Source organism: Halichondria panicea, chromosome 4, assembly GCF_963675165.1.
Source record: "Halichondria panicea chromosome 4, odHalPani1.1, whole genome shotgun sequence".
Classification (NCBI taxonomy): Eukaryota; Metazoa; Porifera; class Demospongiae; order Suberitida; family Halichondriidae; genus Halichondria; species Halichondria panicea.
In genome coordinates, this window is record NC_087380.1 from 4,804,278 (window position 1) to 4,821,919 (window position 17,642).

The 17,642-nt window shown below is 41.1% G+C and overlaps 1 long non-coding RNA gene across 3 annotated transcripts; it reads left to right on the plus strand.

Annotated features, from left to right (window-relative positions):
* Window positions 1-946: 946 nt before the first annotated feature.
* LOC135335659 (uncharacterized) lies at window positions 947-16,500 on the plus strand. 3 transcript variants are annotated; one of them, XR_010394581.1, is made up of 6 exons: window positions 947-1,805; window positions 12,415-14,778; window positions 14,856-15,017; window positions 15,115-15,303; window positions 15,366-15,498; window positions 15,634-16,500. It is a non-coding gene; the product is annotated as an uncharacterized LOC135335659 (long non-coding RNA). The 3 variants fall into 3 exon arrangements; XR_010394582.1 differs by lacking the exon at window positions 947-1,805 and adding an exon at window positions 9,749-11,997 and having other exon boundaries at window positions 12,404-14,778; XR_010394580.1 differs by lacking the exon at window positions 947-1,805 and having other exon boundaries at window positions 9,782-14,778.
* The last annotated feature ends 1,142 nt before the right edge of the window (window positions 16,501-17,642 follow it).

Genomic DNA, 17,642 nt, shown 5'->3' on the forward strand with positions numbered 1-17,642 from the left:
CACATTGTAGTGTATCCGACATATTGTTTTTTACATTTGGTGCAGAAGTACTGCGGAAGTAGTTTTCAGGCTGGCATGTGCTGCTGTTACAAGTAGAGCCGGCCGGCTGATATGTGAGTGGTGGAGTCTGAGGTGCCGTTTTCGATGGTCATGATGATGTCCATGAACTGTTCGTCTGTGGGGAATATGCTGGATCTGATGAGCTCCTGGCCGATGCAATGAATCTCTTGATATGTTGGTATCTTGTAGAACGATGGCTTCGAGGTAAGCAGGCACTTGAAAACTGGCTTAGAGATATTGACTGTGTTGGTTCTTTAAGATAGGTCAGTGCTAGGCGGATGGATAGGGAAATTGGTGAGGAGTTTGTTCTTATATTTTATTAGGACTGATGGGGGGTGGTATTGGTAGAGGTTTTTGGGCTTTTGGAGGCCTGTTATTGGGAATGTGGGGCCTTTGAAGATGGTAAGTAGTCTGTTGATGATGACGTGAAGTGTAGCGTAAAGATGGATGGGAGCTGTTGACTTGAGAGTGTTGCCAGATTAAGAAAATTAATGTTATCAATGTATCTCTTCATGAGAAGGGGTTGCTTCGCTTGTGTTTGTACGAATCGATGGTGGATTGCTATTGAGTTCCTTTAGGAATGTTATAGGGCCGAAGTTGAAATAATCAAAGTTAACATTTGTGTGTAGGAGTTTTATAATAAGGTTCGGATCGAATAGTAAAAGTTCGTTTTTGGTAAACATTTCTTGATATTGATGGAAGGATATAAACTTTCGACATCTATGGTAACCAAAATGGGGATTGGATTGCAGGACGTGGTCAATAAAGTGTGCTGATGGGGAGAGTTGAGAGTTTGAGTGAGAGACAATGGGACGAATTGGAGGTTCTTGTGTACTTTTGGGATCCCATAAAATCTTGGGTCTGGTGACAGGAGGTTCTTATGTACTCTTAGATGTTCACTCAGAAGAGTCTCTTTTTGTATTGCTGCGGCTGGGAAGGATTTTGTTTGTCGATAGGGTTGGCTAGGTGGAGGTGACCTAAACCTAGGCCGCTGGTTTTATCTGATCAGGTTCTGCTAATATTGCAGGGAGCTGTTTTTGTCGTATCTATATAGATTGGTTCCCCGAGTGTATCTGTGGTGTATGCTTGTTTGGGGAGGAAGTGCAGTTTGCGTGTTCATGGAGTCTGTGGATAACTTTTTTTATGTGTGGTTTTCTCGTTGCATGTACATAAATAGGCTGTGCAAATTTGGTGTAGTAGCTGTGTGGTTATAGGTGTCGTAGGGAGAGGAGAGAAGGAGAGTCCTTTGGTCAGTAGAGCGAGTCCGAGTAGAGCGAGTCCGTAAGGTCAATTGAACTTAAGTTGTGTATACTTAGGTCAGTGCTGTATGGGCTGATTTTCCGTGGTTTTAGGTTTCTTGACAGGTGGCAGTTGGGTTGACGAGACAGGTTTGCGTTTGCGTTTTCGGGGGTTGGTAACTTTTTCGAAGTTTTTTTTTTTGTTGGATAGTTCTGGTCTGGGGGTGGTGGCTTGAGTATTTATGATTGGAGCAGGCTACAATTGTTGAGATTTAAATACCAGATGATAGAGCAAAGAATTGCCTACGCATTGATACGCTTAGTTTGCACATACCTCTTTTCATGCCTGAGTTATGCGCGTCGGAAACTCAAAGTTCTGAAATAGCGGTATTGAGAAACGCCCACTTAAAGATTGCTAAATTGGGAAAAGTAAGGTAATGGCGGTCTGCTTAGACAAAGCGCTTTGGTGGAACGCGTTGGATTCAGAGCATCAGATTTTACAGAGAGGTAGTAGAAACACTGTAGATAACTATAAGCTAAGAAAAATTATTATGAGATTATGCACTGCAGTCTATAAATCTGGCTATTGTCCTTTTTCCCAGAGCCTGTCACATATGCTGTCCTGTATGTCTTTGCCTTCTGGTGAACTATGGATGCTGTGTTGTAGTTAGTATAGTTGAGTATAGTTGGGTAGTTAGTAGGTATGTAATTAATTATTGAATAATAATACGGGTATGTGGGCGGTTATATAGTTGAGTAATACATGTATGTTAAGTGAAGAAGTATAGGTATGTAGTACGTATACAGTAGGTTAGTGAGTCGGTAGGTGGGTAATAAGTTAAGTGATACTCATTTAAGGCTACTAATCCTAGAAGATTGGGTTTATTTTATTATGTACGATATCTAGAGTATAGAGGCTTGCCGCCACTGGGTCGACGGCTGGAGCATCAGAGCCCAACGGCCTGCCTGATCAACAATGGGGTAACCACCACCGCATGTAGGGTGTGTGTGCCGGAGGAACAACCACAGGCCCTAACTCAATGTAGAGCAACATTTAAGTTGAACAGATACAATACAAGCTAAGTATAATTATGAAACAGATATAAAACAGGGAACTATAAAAAAAAATCGTTCTGTTGCGAATACTACGTACAGGTAAAAAAAATAAAACCGCAGATCAATCGAGCCAATCGTTTTCTTATTCGTTGTCGTTTTCTTATTCGTTTTTCTTATTCATTTGAATATCCCGCTGAGTATAAAAAAGAGAGACTATCTGGTTCTGTCAGTGACACACTAACTCTTAAGTTCTGATTACATTGCTGTTTACACCTTACACCTTCCCTTACTCTTCAACGGAAAGGTTTTTGATTCAGTTGTAACTAAAAGGTCGAAGATTATATGGTCATCCTCCATTACTCTATTCCAGATCCACTACCTACATGCCAGACTCCTGTTTAATCAAGCTAGCTAGGAGAAATCTTAGTAGAGGTGCAGTTGTTTGTACAGTCATTTCCTTGATGACCAGTAGCTATCTGCTGACTAGACACAAAAATAGCGCCGACTCAGCACATTTCTAGCTCAACTCCCTTCCAACCTCCTCTGGTATACTTATGCACTTATGCATGTTGTTTAATGAGTGCGCATGTAATTTTATAGTACAATTCAGATGTTTGAAGTATTTTTCCAGCTCTGCTTTCTTCATTGTAAATTGATTTTTCTTTTAGCTTCCAGCATAATTATCTGGTGGTGTCGATTAACTTAGTCGTTGACAGTTTTCGTTGCAATTATCCGCCTTTTCAGCTAACACTTCACTTTCAATTGGGAACGATACAATCACACAATCACACAATTAATTTGGGTATCCATCTCACGGTTGGGGTAACTCACTATTACTAATGCTGCACTGACAAGCTGGAGATACAATTAGCTTGGCAGCTTGGCATGTGTTTTTGGCTATAGCTTATAATTATTAGCGATGGCTGATTCAAGCAAGAACTTCTAGCAAAGAGAGTTAGTACAAATGAAAAAGTATACTATTGTAGTACATGCTCCTCAAAAATCAGTAATACCAGAATAAATACAACCACCCCCAAGGTGTTCGATATGGTTATACAAGTTAAACCTGAGGAGTAGCTTCCTATATGCTCCCCTCTGAGACTCAACAAGGCCATAGGCGGCTGGTACCTACAGCGTGTGCATAGCTCGATCCAACACAAACATTTTTATAACATTAGCAGTAGCCACGAGTCCTTAGCTTTGCCATTTTGAAACAAAAGGCTCACCATAGTATGCAGTCTACACTAAGACTCCGTATTATACACTTCATTTGTCAATTTATATGGGCCCTTATGGGAGTTAATGATATTCATAGTTCGCGGTAGCAAAAACAATAACACTCCTTTGTAACGTTAGTGAGCTATGTAGGAGAGAGAAACGGAAGTAGATTTCACCTCGATTAAACATCCGTGCCTCGCCTAACGATGGTCCCCAGGAACTTCGCGGGTTATTGGTTGTCACTAGTATTTTGTATCCAGTGCAACTGTGCTTTATATAGATAGTAAATAATTATTGTTCAAGCTCTATTTACCGTTGCAACATCTTCTTCATTTCCCTTTTTCTCTGAAATGATTAATGTTTAGGTCGTATACTTCAGTATGCTTGTTGGTAAATCATGTGGTATCACCCCAGAAAATTAGTCATACATCAGCTGGTAATTAGTGCTAGAGCACCACCCTTTTTTGGGAATACGCTCATACTAGTTTTGGATCAGGTGGATGTATAGCTTGTGTGCATGAACTCATAATTGTTATTGGCCCGTTAGTAGATTGTGGTGAAGGCCTTATCTACTACAAATGCTGTACATCTATAATTATTTTATATAGCAATACCTCGCAAGCCGAAACTTACCGAGTACGCTGAAGAAAAGAAGACAAAAATACCTCTCCCCTACACGTCACTCCCCTACACGTCACCACCCTCATAAATGTTATCGGCTGTTCCGGCTATATGTACACCCTCACCAGCTTCTCTCCATCTAAGACTGTCTGATTAGAGTGCTAAACTAATCATAATTATAGCTATAATAATCATTTACTTCGTACAATGAAAGTTACATGGTGTATTATGTATCTTGTCATGTGAATGATCACGGTTATTGCCTCAAACTTTCTTTTTCATTTAAGTTGGCAACAAAAGAGAAGCCTCTGACAGTCACAAATACATTCACAATTTCAGGGAACTAAGCATCCTCTGATGATTAATTTTTATATCTACTGTGAAACAAGTATCCAATACCACTAGCTCTCCTTGCTATTATCCTTACTATTACCATGTACCAATGCACTGTTGATTGTGTCTCTTTCCGCTAATGCAATGAGGTATGGCTGTGCAGGTGTGTCGGGAACTGATCCTGGATACGCTTCTTCTGGACTTGGTGTGCAGTCTCCTTCTTGAGTCGGAGTTTCAGTGGATCTAGGATATGCCTTCGGTTCCGTTCGAATGTACCGCGTTCTGTTTCCACTAGATACCCTGAGCATACTGCAGGTGTCCACTTGCAGGTAGCACAGCGTCTCCACCTCTTAGTGGTTTCAGTAACTTTCCTTGACGATCATAGTATTTTCTTTGTTTGGCTTTTTGCTTGTTGATATCATCAACATCCTGGAACCTTCCCGTCATTGGAACGTCTATCCAGGAAGCGTTGAGCAGGGCTTGTAGTCATTCCCCAATCTAGCAAAGCTAGAAATTCCGTGATTCCTTGCAACAGCATTATCGGCCTTGCCGTTTGACTGTGGGTATCGGGGTGATGATGTGATATGCTCAGCTTTGAGAATTGCAAATTGGGGTCCGTTGTCCGAGATCACAACCCATTGCCTGATGTGGTTTTGTTGAGGTTTTCTACCTCAATGTAGTCAGTGACCACGAGTAGCGTTCGTCCATTGAGTTCGCAGAGATCTGCCCCAACCTGCAAGTGGTTCTTGGCTCTGCTCAGGTCGGTATGATAGGCCTTCAGTTCTGTGCTCCAATGTGCTCTTTCTCAAGGGGCGAGCAACTGTGTGCCCTTGAAAACTAGTTCATCTTGCACAGTGAGCTATTCTGTAACTTTGGACTTGGAGTATGGCCAGCCTAGTCTACTAAGCGCTTGGCTTACATGGTCTTGTCAGGCTACTTGTTTTAGCTCCTGTAATTGGTCTTCCGGAATAGCCAATGTCATGGTGTGATCAACTTCTTCCAAAGACAGAACAAAATCAATGCTCTGCTACATATCTGGCCCTTTCTTGTACATCACCTTCAGATTGAGCATTCTCTGCAACCGACTTTGTTGAGGGGTTTGAGTACAATTGGCACTAGCGGCTGGTGATCAGTTTCCACATTCACTGGTAGTACTCAAAATGTTCACATGCAAACCAACAGCTCCTTCTCGACTTGGGCATAGCGGCCGCCCGTGCCTAACCCAAACTGTGAGCCGTCACACTGGAGGGTGACTTCTTCTTTAACATTGCAGTATCTCAACACCGGCGTCTTGACATTTTCTTAATTGTCTTGAATGCGAGTAGGTCCCCAGTTCCGTGAGTACTGCTGCAACGTCTTCGGGTGTCGGCATCTCCCGGACTGCCTGAACTTTGTGTGGATTCACTTGGAGCCTGTCCAATGAAGGGTGCTTTGGGAAGTCTCAGTCGGATCTTACTCGCAAGCAAGTAGCGTTCCTTGCATGTCGTGATCCGCAGTTGCCTGTTCTCGAAGAACTGTCAAATCCCACTACAATGAGGTCATCGGCATGCCTCGGGTGCTGAAGAAATTCCAAATGGCAAGCGTTTCTATCGGTATCGGCCAAATGAGGTGTTGAATGTAGTAAGTCGAGACGAGTCTTCATCCAATGGGATGTGCCAGAATCCATTTCTGACATCGAGAAACACTTTGCAGCGTGTTGCAATTGGGGGTAATGTTCTCTTTGGGCTGCTTTGTTTAATTTTTTGGGGACGGATGGGGTTGGTTCAGTTACTGAGGTGAGTATGTCTTGGTTCTCGAGGTCTTCAAGAGTCGACTTCAGACGGTGCCACAGGCACCTTTCTGGGTGGATGTTGGCCTGTTGTTGGTCAATCCGTATGTGGTACTCTCCTGGTACAGTTCGATCAGTTCCGTTTGTGTAACAGGTTGTTTTCCAGTGCTTACTGCATATACCAAGGTTCCACCCGTATCTGGTTTGTTCAATGAATCATTGTCTAGGTACGTAACCACGCTCATACGCTTTCCGTCCCAGGAGTGGTCACATCTGAATTCCTATACGGTGCTTCGCTTTCCCCCTCCGAACACTAAGGATTATCTTTCCCACCACTGGGAGCCGCCAGGCAACTATCTTCTTTAGGTATGGGTCTTTAGCGGCTTTCTTGTACGCACGTCCACTGGTAGTACATTATCGCATGAAGTTTCCACTCTCAAGCACTTGTGTGGTAAACTTCGTCTTCACTGTCTTGTTCTTCCACTTGTTTGCTTACCAATTAATGCTCTTTTGTACGGAATGAGTGTTTTCGTCCACACATCCAACATTCCTTCACATTTCGTCGATCCTCTTCGCCATGGTTCTACTAGCTTCAGTTGTTGTGATGTACTTTCGGCTGCTTGGCAAATTTCATCAGTTTTTTGTAAATCTCTCACGCACTCTCGTATGCCAAAAACCAAACGGTCTCTAAGTATTTTGTTTGGTGTTATTGTACCAAATTCAGCTGTCCCTGTTGTGGCTTCTTGTGTTCTGCGGTTAAACTTATACCACTCGAATGGGTTTCTTGGCTCACAGTGCTCACAGTATGCTGAATCACCATCAGTGTCCCAGGTGAACGTCGAGTAGACTTCTCGTGCCAATCACTGTGGACTGGCTCATCTTTGGTGTTCAATGTCGTGGCTATAGACCAGTGTCTAGTATTCGGTGTCTATGGCTAGGGCTGTAGCATCCCACCGCTGCCACCATGTAACGTTAGTAAGCTATATCAAGTAGACATTAACTTAGAACACGAGGACTGGTCACCAGACCAGTCTATATATAGATCTCACAAATCATAAGATAACGTCACATCCTTCATCAGAAGGTGCCTAACACTATTAACCCTTTAACCGTCAGATTCTTAATTAACAGTGAAGTGAAATGTCTGTAAATTCTTTATCGGGTTTCCAGAGCAATAAAATGCCTAGCAACTGTATGCCAATAGAATGCCCATACAACAAGGAATAAAATGGTGCAACATGTGTTGCCATAACAACCACGGTTATTACGCTCACCCGTTTTTATCATTTTAAATGCAGCGGTGAGATAAAATCAAAAAAATTTTTTGTATGGATCAGCCTATCATATGGTTGACTAAGCTTGATTTTCACATCATAAATAAGATATATCAATTTGAAGTACAATACGTACATGTATTACTATATCGGTGAACGATCTATGAAATTTACAAGCTCACATAAAGACTGTTCATTACTGCTAGTTCATACTATACTTACACTACACTACTGATATTCTATACTACTTGCCAGAGTCACACAGTGAGCCCTCTCCTGGTCTTTCACCGTCCTGGTCCATACCATGTCATGCATGTCCTCAGTCCCAGACAGCCTTTGGGACTATCCCCTCTCCTTCATAGGCACTGTCATCACCAGAGGAGACATCACCAGAGGAGACATCGCCATTGCTGTCCTCAAGCTGTTCAAGCACATCGGCACAAGTAAACAATCTAGCCATAGGCATAGCTATAAACTTCGTGCGGTAAGATGCTAATGAAATTTTAACATAGCAACGTGGCTTGGAAAATTCTAGACTAAATTCTACAGCTCTTCCTCTATACAGGGATGTGCGTAGTTCGAGCTACTTCTAAGTATCGCAGAATTAGAATTTCGCAAAAAAGTCACTTATTGCGGGCGGCCCGTGACGGTTAAAGGGTTAATACAGACTGAATAAATGAAAGCACCGCAGGTGCTGATGCCTCGGTGGAGCTACATATACTACTTTAATAATTTTACACACATGATAAACAATTTAATTTTGCTGCATGCAAAAACTCTTAAGAATGGGTAATGATCGACCATGATTGTTGTTAAAAATGATCGATGCAATCTAAAATGTATGGCGCTATATTTGTGCCATAATTCAAGGGGGGTATACTTTTTTGCATTAGGGGGTATACTTTTTCATTAGGGGGTATACTTTTTTTTATTAGGGGGTATAATTTTTCATTAGGGGGTATCCTTTTTTTTATTAGGGGTATACTTTTTCATTAGGGTATACTATTTTCATTAGGGGGTACACTTTTCATTAGGGGTTACACTTTTTCATTAGGGTATACTCTTTTTCATTAGGGGGTACAATTTTTTTCATGAGAGCAGTATAGGAGAACATTATTCAGTATACTTTTCACTGGAGCCCTTATTTATATTTATGGGCTCCTGATAAATCGATGACCATTTCCAGAAGACGTTTGACTTATTGATCGACCTTTGACCTGAACACAGAAGAAATTCAGAGGAGGCTGGAACCACTTGACCTTAGGTCACTAAACATCAAACTTCTCTTTCAGACTACTTCAATCTAGTTTTAGTGTCAGTAAGTTTTAAAACGTTATTCTACAGGGGGGGGTTTATTTCGCCAATTTTGTTCAAAAGCAGAGATACGATCATCTTGTACTAGCCTCGATATCGTGAGCGGCTTGTTCACAGAATTAAAGTGTGTTTATAACTGCATTGTGTTTATAACTGCATGGAACAAAGCATATTTTTCAGCTCTCAATGCGTAGCAGCACCATGAAACGTTTGTCCGAAGTCCAGAAAGTTTGCGTACCTCTCCTGCTCTTACTGTACAATGGTAATCTAGTTTGAAGTGCTCTAAGACACAGTTTAGGTATTAGAAAGTGGAACATAAGTATCTTTATCTGTATTGTGTGATCGAAGAGATGGCATTTGAAGGACTCGACTTGGGAACAGACATGTTATGGTTTGTAGAGTGTACTGACACCCCCTTTGGAGCTCACTTTCTCATCACTTTGCATATAGTAGCTCTAAAAGATTAATAGCCGATGTCTGGTGTCTCCTCGATCAAGAGCACAGTAACTACAAACTCTTTACTGGTGCACACACCCCTTTTGCTCATTACACGCCCCTTTTTAGCAGCCCGCCTCATCCAACGGAAGTGCTGGGCGTTGCCTATTCTATGGTCAGAGCCAGTTGAGCGTTTCCCTCGAGAACAAGCCGCTCACGATATCGAGGCTAGTACGAGAGCTGACTTTTTATCCTATCTCTGCTTTTGAACAAAATTGGCGAAATAAAATTGATCCCCCCCTGTATTTAAAACTTACAGACACTAGTCTGAAAGAGAAGTTTGAAGAAATCCTATTTAATTAACTGACTAAGGTCAAGTGGTTCCAGCCTCCTCTGAATTTCTTGTGTTCAGGTCAAAGGTCGATCAATAATGAAAATGGTCATCGATTTATCAGGAGCCCATAAATAAGGGCTCCAGTGAAAAGTATACTGAATAATGTTCTCCTATATACCTGCTCTCATGAAAAAAATTTATACCCTAGAAAAAAGTGTACCCCCTAATGAAAAGAGAGTACACCCTAATGAAAAAGTGTACCCCCTAATGAAAAAGTGTACACCCTAATGAAAAAGTGTACCCCCTATGAAAAAGTATACCCTCTAATAAAAAAAAGTATACCCCCTAATGAAAAAGTATACCCCCTAATAAAAAAAATATACCCCCTAATGAAAAAGTATACCCCCTAATGCAAAAAAAGTATACCCCCCTTGAATTATGGCACTAATATAGCACCATAAAAATTAATGGCTGCATTAGCAGAGCCTTGCAGCTCTCTTCTCACTCTTGCAGCTACCAATAGCTAGCGTTCTAGTGCAGAGCTAACTACTAAGTAGAGTAGCAACACTCGGTAAAGAAGTTTGACTACGTGCTCTTCTGCAATGGCATTCCAAGTAAGCAAAACTAGGCATAACTCGAGAACGAAGCATTATTTTGAAATTCCACGAATTAAAATCCAAGTAAACATGACTAGAAGCCTATAGAAACTCTCACCAGAAGAGGAACGCCAGGGTCAATAGGGTCACGTTTAATGAAGGATTAAACATTCTTGTTCTGGGTTCTTGACCTTTGCTGCATATAGCAGCTTAGCGCTTCTGTTCTTTATTTGCCTGCTTGGAAAGCTTACTATACCTAGATCTATCCAGTGCAGCAAGCCAGTACATCAAAATTTATACCCTAGCCACGGAAGGCTAATTTCCATATCTTGTGGTTTCGAAGAATGCAATAAAAGGTCAAAGGTTGCAAGTAAATCCTGGATCTCCTCTCTCAAGCTGATTCCTCTGGGGCGCGATAGCTCAACCAATTTCTGTTGTGATTATAAAGAGGATCAAGCTATTGGTGGTGCATAAACTCAGGGGCGCGAGGGTAAACTCAGTTTTACATGTAAAACATAGGGCCACGTGGTGTTTTAATTAGTGACCTTTTGACACTGGCATTCCTCCTCTGAACTCTTGCACTTGATTCGTCCTTGAGCAGCTGTAGCAGTCTACCCACACAGATACACACACACACACAGACACACTACCGTATACCTCGCTTGCGCATGCGCACCGAGGCATAATAAGCTACTGAATGATATAAAAATAAAGTGGTAAGAAGGAACCCTTACATTGATATTCATTTTTTCTGTGACTTTGATTTCTGGGCAAATCAGTACTGGGGGTGCTGGACACTGGTAACACCAAATAAGAACACTAATGACCCAGGTTTGACTAAGATACAACAAAACATTGACAAAATGAGTAAGTTTCCCACTTGAGTGTCCCGAGTTTCAAAAAAACTGCCTAGTCTTTGCAAAGAAATAAACAGCCATCCGCTTTGCCAATATTTTTTTATAGAAGGTCTTGTGTACTAACATTGGCTTGTTTGGACCGACTTTGATTTCTCCGATACCTGCATTCACGTCGAAACAGAGTTCCATTCGCATAACTGTGCGTCTCTGAATCGTCGCCAGTATCTCAGTCTAGGCTAGTATTCTCAAGTGGGCGGTAACCGCAAACCTCAGTTAGAATCAGAAGTCACTTTTGCATATCATTAGCTCGCATTTTAGATTGAAGAGTTTAGAGCGTGGTGCACGTGAAGCCTCGAAAAGTATCCGCGTTACGCCCTCTAACGTTGTGTTTCCTCGATCTTTATAACACGCCCACGCCTAGTATATGAGCCACATGTAGCACTTGCTAATGACTGACCATGGCACACCCAGTAAAAATTAATTTATATGCTCACAAAGCTGTGTGCAAGCATAGATACTATAAATGTAATTTATAGTATCTATGGTGCAAGCATGCTGGTTATGACTAAGTATCAAGTTGGGGCGTCGCCTGGTTACTTAGACCTTGAAATAAAAGTGAGTTGCACCATAGATAGAAGGAAAGGGATTGGAAACGCATCACGTGATGCTCTATCAATTGAACGTGTGACGTCATAACATGGTTTTAGAGGCTAGTTGCGCTTGGTAAGCTACTGGACAGCTGGAAACTCACCCACTGTCTGAAGCGTTTATCTTTTTATGGGAAATTCCAGCTATGTATTGGGTAGTCTACGCTATGCTGAGCCATAGCAGACTACCTACAGACTCTTAGCTACTGAGTTACAAGGAGTTTTCTCTTGGATTTCTGCTATATTGTAAGTTTTGTTCCTATATCATCACACCCCTGGTTTGTGTAATAGGCTGTATTTAGTATGAGGAGAATAGTGTCTAAAATGGGAATAGCTACTTTGTAGATTTTTCCTAGGTACTTCAGCAAACATATTGTACAAACAGAACAAAATATAGCAGCATGTTTCCGTTCCTCTTACCTTATCCAGCGATGAGCAATAGCACTATAGTTTTACAGTAATATACGTTAACAGTAGAATGGGAATAGCACAGTTAGATAGCTATACACTTTTTTATGAAGGCTCAATCACTTGTTTTAGTACAATACAATTGTGGTTTTATACAATAATTATTGTGGCATTTATGTTATACCCATAGTACTGTATTACAGATTTAGTTATTCAGTACATTGCTAGTAAATATTATCAGCAGTTCAAACACAGGACATGGGGAACCTGAAGAGAGCTAGAGTATGGAATGCTAGAAGTGGTCCCTTCAAGTCAAGACAAAGGAGACTGAACAAATCAAGCATTTCTGTAGAGGATTAATCTAGAGTATATATAGATCTATATCTAATCTGTACCAACATATAATTATTTATGTTGGTGTATATATATACACGTGCTAAGTAAGTAAAAGTGTAATAATATTGTTCAGGATTGTTGTATATATAGCGATCATGACTGGTATACATGGTGCATGTGTTTGCTCTATTTATACTCGGTTTATCGTAGAAATCGCTCCAGAACTATCAACTTAATTCAGTCTGGACCATCTCTCTGCCCAGCAGTCAACTCCTTCAAAAACTTGATACTAAAAATGTGCCTCTTGTATAGTTACTGTATTGTGTTAGGGGAATTCCAATAAATAATGTAGGCCTATAGTGTAGTAAACACCTGTGGCTATAATTATACTGACCACAGGAGGTCTGCAGGTCGCATAGCTACCGAATTAATTACTCAGTATACACTGAAGGAGATTTGCACGGACTGAAAAACAGCAATAATATTGGAGTATCTATGGTATCCTCAAGATTTGTAATAGGTTGTATTTTGTTTGAGCAGAAAGCATAAATTGTTTATGGTGCATGTAGATCGTATAACTATATAATAAATAGCTAGCCAGCATGCATGTATTTAGCCACAAATACTAACCACCCTTTCATGTAAATGCACAGAGCCATGCCAAGAAAACTGCGGTTTTGTCAAAAAAAAAAATGGGAAACAAAGAAGCAGGCTGAAAATCAAAAACAGGCTCACACAAGCTTTATTTGACATTCACTCATCATTGACCCATTATGGACAGATCAAAGTCAGATTTCTGACACAAATACATTCAAATCAATAAATTGTGCAAAATTAATTCTCAACCTTCGTCATCCACGCAACCTCTTGTGATTACACATGCTGTAGTTGTGAAAAACGATTTCTCGTAGAAGTTAATAGTTCACGGACATGAAGTTCTGCATTTGTCAACTCCCCTCCTTTCTACTGTTCCACAACGTCTCAATAGGTAGTCGTTGGCTCATCTCCTCACAGTCATTGATTCATCGACAGTATGCCCTGGTAACACAGATGAACGCTTTATTGAAATGGCCAAGTCACTCAAAGGAAAGTTTTTGACAAAAAGTGGTGAAGTAAGAGCTCCTTCATCTATCAATAAAACGGTTGTTTCAAGCACTATACGAACAAGTGGATGTAAATTTGTTACAACGGGGGAGAGATGCTCTGACTGTGAAAATTATCGGAAACAGTTACGTACGGCACATAGTCGCCATTCTCGAAAGTCATCAGATTCTCAGAAATTTACCAACAACAGATACTTAAACACACCACAAAAAACACAGAAACTGAAATCACTACAATCGAGGGCGTCAATAGCTGAACAAGAAGTTAAGAGACTAAAATTGAAGATTGATAAATTGTCCACTTTGAATGGTGTCATTGTAGACGAGCCTCTCCACCAGGAACTGAGCAGTATCATGACTGAGCAAAACGATTCGATAGCAAGTAAATTTCCAGAGGGCACATTTAGAGGGTTGTTTTGGAAACAACAAATGAAGGCTGCTCAAGCCACAGATTCCAGACAAATGAGATGGCATCCAACGATGGTGCCTTAATTTGAAACTTTTGTCGTCATCATCATACCAGTCTTCGCACCTCTGGTTTCATCAAATTACCATCTGAGCGTACTTTGCGGGACTACACTCACTACTTCAAGTCTAAGACAGGTTTTCAGTCCGAGGTAGACAAAATGCTGGTTGAGGAAGTTTCTCTTGGTAGTTATACAGATTGGCAGAAGTACGTAGTGATTCTCTTTGATGAGATGAAGGTCAGAGAAAGTCTGGTGTATGACAAGCACTCTTCACAAGTGATTGGGTTCTAGGTGATTTGAACGACCAGCTGGATGAAATGGAGCGGAGCGATGTGGAACGTCCATCCATTGCCACTCATATTCTAGGGATTATGGTCCGTGGGGTGTTTAGTGGCCTGCATTTCCCGTACGCTCACTTCCCAACTACTGGTGTTACGGGTGCCACGCTTTTTTCCCTTGTTTGGGAAGCAATTGAACGCCTTGAACGACTAGGCTTTAAAGTAGTCGCTTTGACCGGAGATGGAGCCAGCCCAAACCGCAAATTTTTCAGTCTTCACGCAGAATCCCAAGAGGAGATTTGTTACAAGACTCTTAATCCATACGCTACCGAAGATCGCTTTATCTACTTTTTTTCAGATGTTCCACATCTAATGAAAACAACCAGAAATTGCTGGTCCCACTCTTTTGGTCATGGCTGCACTAGAAAGCTTTGGGTAAGTATACACTTGTAACTGCATTTCACAAAATGTCAGCCAGTATTGAAATTGTCTTCTAACATGCATGCATATAGATCAATGGGAAGCACATCAGCTGGACCCATCTCCGCTCCCTGTACCAACATAAACTTATGCTTGCTGAAAGGTCACAAGGGCTTTTTCTTTTGAAAAAGCTCTCCCGAGAACATGTCAATTTGACATCGTACTCTAGAATGCGAGTGAACCTTGCAGCAGAAGTAAGTACATCACGTATCGATCTGATTGTGCATGCATGCAGTATAATAATAACTAAGCTACATCCTGCATGCTATTATTTTTATTGATGTATTATAGGTTTTAAGTGAGTCTGTTGCAGTAGGATTCAGTTTCTATGACAGCATTGACACAACAGAGACACTGAGATTTGTTTGAATGTTTGACAAATTCTTTGACTGTCTCAACGTACGCAATCCCAATGACTATCAGCGGAGAAAGAAGCCAAACTTGAAGCCGTACACAAGCCCAGCTGATGAGCGACTAAGTGTAAGCTAACACTTTTTTGAGGTATCATCTGCATTTAAATGGCCTTTATATATATATCACAGTGGCTCGAAAACGACTTTCTTGGCTATCTGAAAGACTGGGAGATCAGCGTGAATGGACGTGAAGATGTTACACCCGCTCAAAGAGCTACCATGTTGCTGAGTAAAGCAACCAGAGAGGGTCTGCATATCACTGGTAAAAATAAATTATTTATGAGCTAAACAGATATTCTTGGCAAGTTTACAACTTATACTATAACACTGATGTACTAACATGCAGTTAATTGATCACTGTGTGACAATATATAATTGTCCATGCACATGCACACAGTGAAATCATTCGTTGAGCTGACACGATACCTTCTAGGATTGTCGTCAGAGAAATGCCCATATCTACTCAGTGAGCATTTCTCACAAGACCCACTCGAAAACTACTTTGGGCAGCAACGTTCGAGGGGAGGTCGAAACCAAAACCCCACTGTTCAAGCTTGCCTGACCTCTGCTCAATCTCTTCGGGTACAACTTAGAGGAAACTGACGCCGTAAGAAGCGATTGTTTCCTGAAGAGGTTGTTGAAGATACCCCACTTAAAAAGAGGCCAAGGAATAATTAAGATTGTGATAGTTTCTGTTGTTCATGCATGTATACCATCCAATACTACGTATACACTTTTATTAACATTGATGAATATCAAAATCTGTTTTCATCGTGCATGCATTGAAGGAACATAATACATGTATATAGAATTACTGAGTCTTGTCAGATTGCTTGTCGAGAGTCTTTCTCAAACTTTTGCTCTTCATGACAGTCTTTTTTTGCACATTTTTATATTGCTCCAGCCAGAAAGATGTCACAGCAAAGCCTCTAATAGTTACCCAGAGACTAACTATTTCATGGAGTAAATCGTCAGCTTCACTCTCCTTCTTGATATCAATAGAAAGCATACTCCACCAAAACTGAACATCATCATCTTCCAAGACATCCTTCAATAGTTTTCCCTTGCTTGGTGTAGGCTTAGAAATTATGTGTTGTGGCAGTAATGCCTGCGTTTGTATCTCGATTGCTTTAAACAAATTGAACGTGGTGTCACTAACATGAAACAATCCTCCCCTATCAATGTTTGTCATCCACTCCAATGTATAAAGATAGTACGAACTTACGTCTCCAGAGCTGGCCATACTACCTAAGCATTCAACAAAATGGGCAGCAGTTTCTGTTGACATCTTTTGGAATTTTTCATCAATTTCATGGCCACAAATCCACTGGCATATCGAACAGCGTTGTCTTCCTTGGTCAACAGTTGAACACTCTTTGCTGCCACTAGAGTCGGTTTCGATAACTTAGCAATATCAAGTATTATTGTTTCAAAAAGATGCCGGTTAACCGATTGCTGCTGTAAGGGAATCAATGGTGGTAGTTCAATCCTTTGTGACTGTGACTTCCACACAGAAGGCAGTTTCTTAATTCTTAACTGATGGAATTTTGATAAAGAACGCTCCTTGAATAGCTTGAATTTCCCTTGAGGAATACACTGTATGGGTGAGCGAATTGCTTGGACTAAACTCGCCGAGAAATCTTTGAGAGTATCTGTAGTTGCACTACTCATTGTTGAGAAAAGGTCCCCAATCGTTTTCAGGGAGTCTGGACCCTCTCTCTGACAATCTACTTCTTCTTCAGCACGCAATACAGCCTTAATAGAATTAAATACTACTTGAAAGTCATCATCATTGGAACTAGCCATTTCTATGCGTTTATCTGTTGTCGTTTGCTCTTAGTGGTTTCCATGTGAACTACACTAAATTACGGTACACACGGGGTTAAGTATGGCATTTCCTGTCACATGCCGCAACTAGCCTATAGAATAGGATTTCTACTGCGTTTCCAATCCCTTTCCTTCTATCTATGGTTGCACGGACTGAGCACAGTTATACTATTGCAGTTTATAGAAATAGGTATTGTTGTGATGGCCTCGCAGCGTGTTACTCGAGGGTACCAACCAATTCCGTCTTCAATCTATGATTTGATTAATGCCCTTCAGGGCTGAAAATGTTCTGCAGAAGGCTGTAGTGGTGCCCAACCCTACGAGCGTCCGGCACGCCCAACTGTACCCTGGTTCCAGTGTGACGATGTCTATAACAATACAAGATATACGACTACATACAAGAAGTGCAACACGCAGGTAATAATTATGAATGATCAAAAATTAATGTTAGGCGCACGGTTGTTGGACCTCCCAACCCGGGTTGGGCCATGCCAACTATCCCTATATCAAAATTAATGCATTTTCCTTGCTCTCATTCGCATTCGCAGAAACCACAAAAATACTACAGTACAACTACTG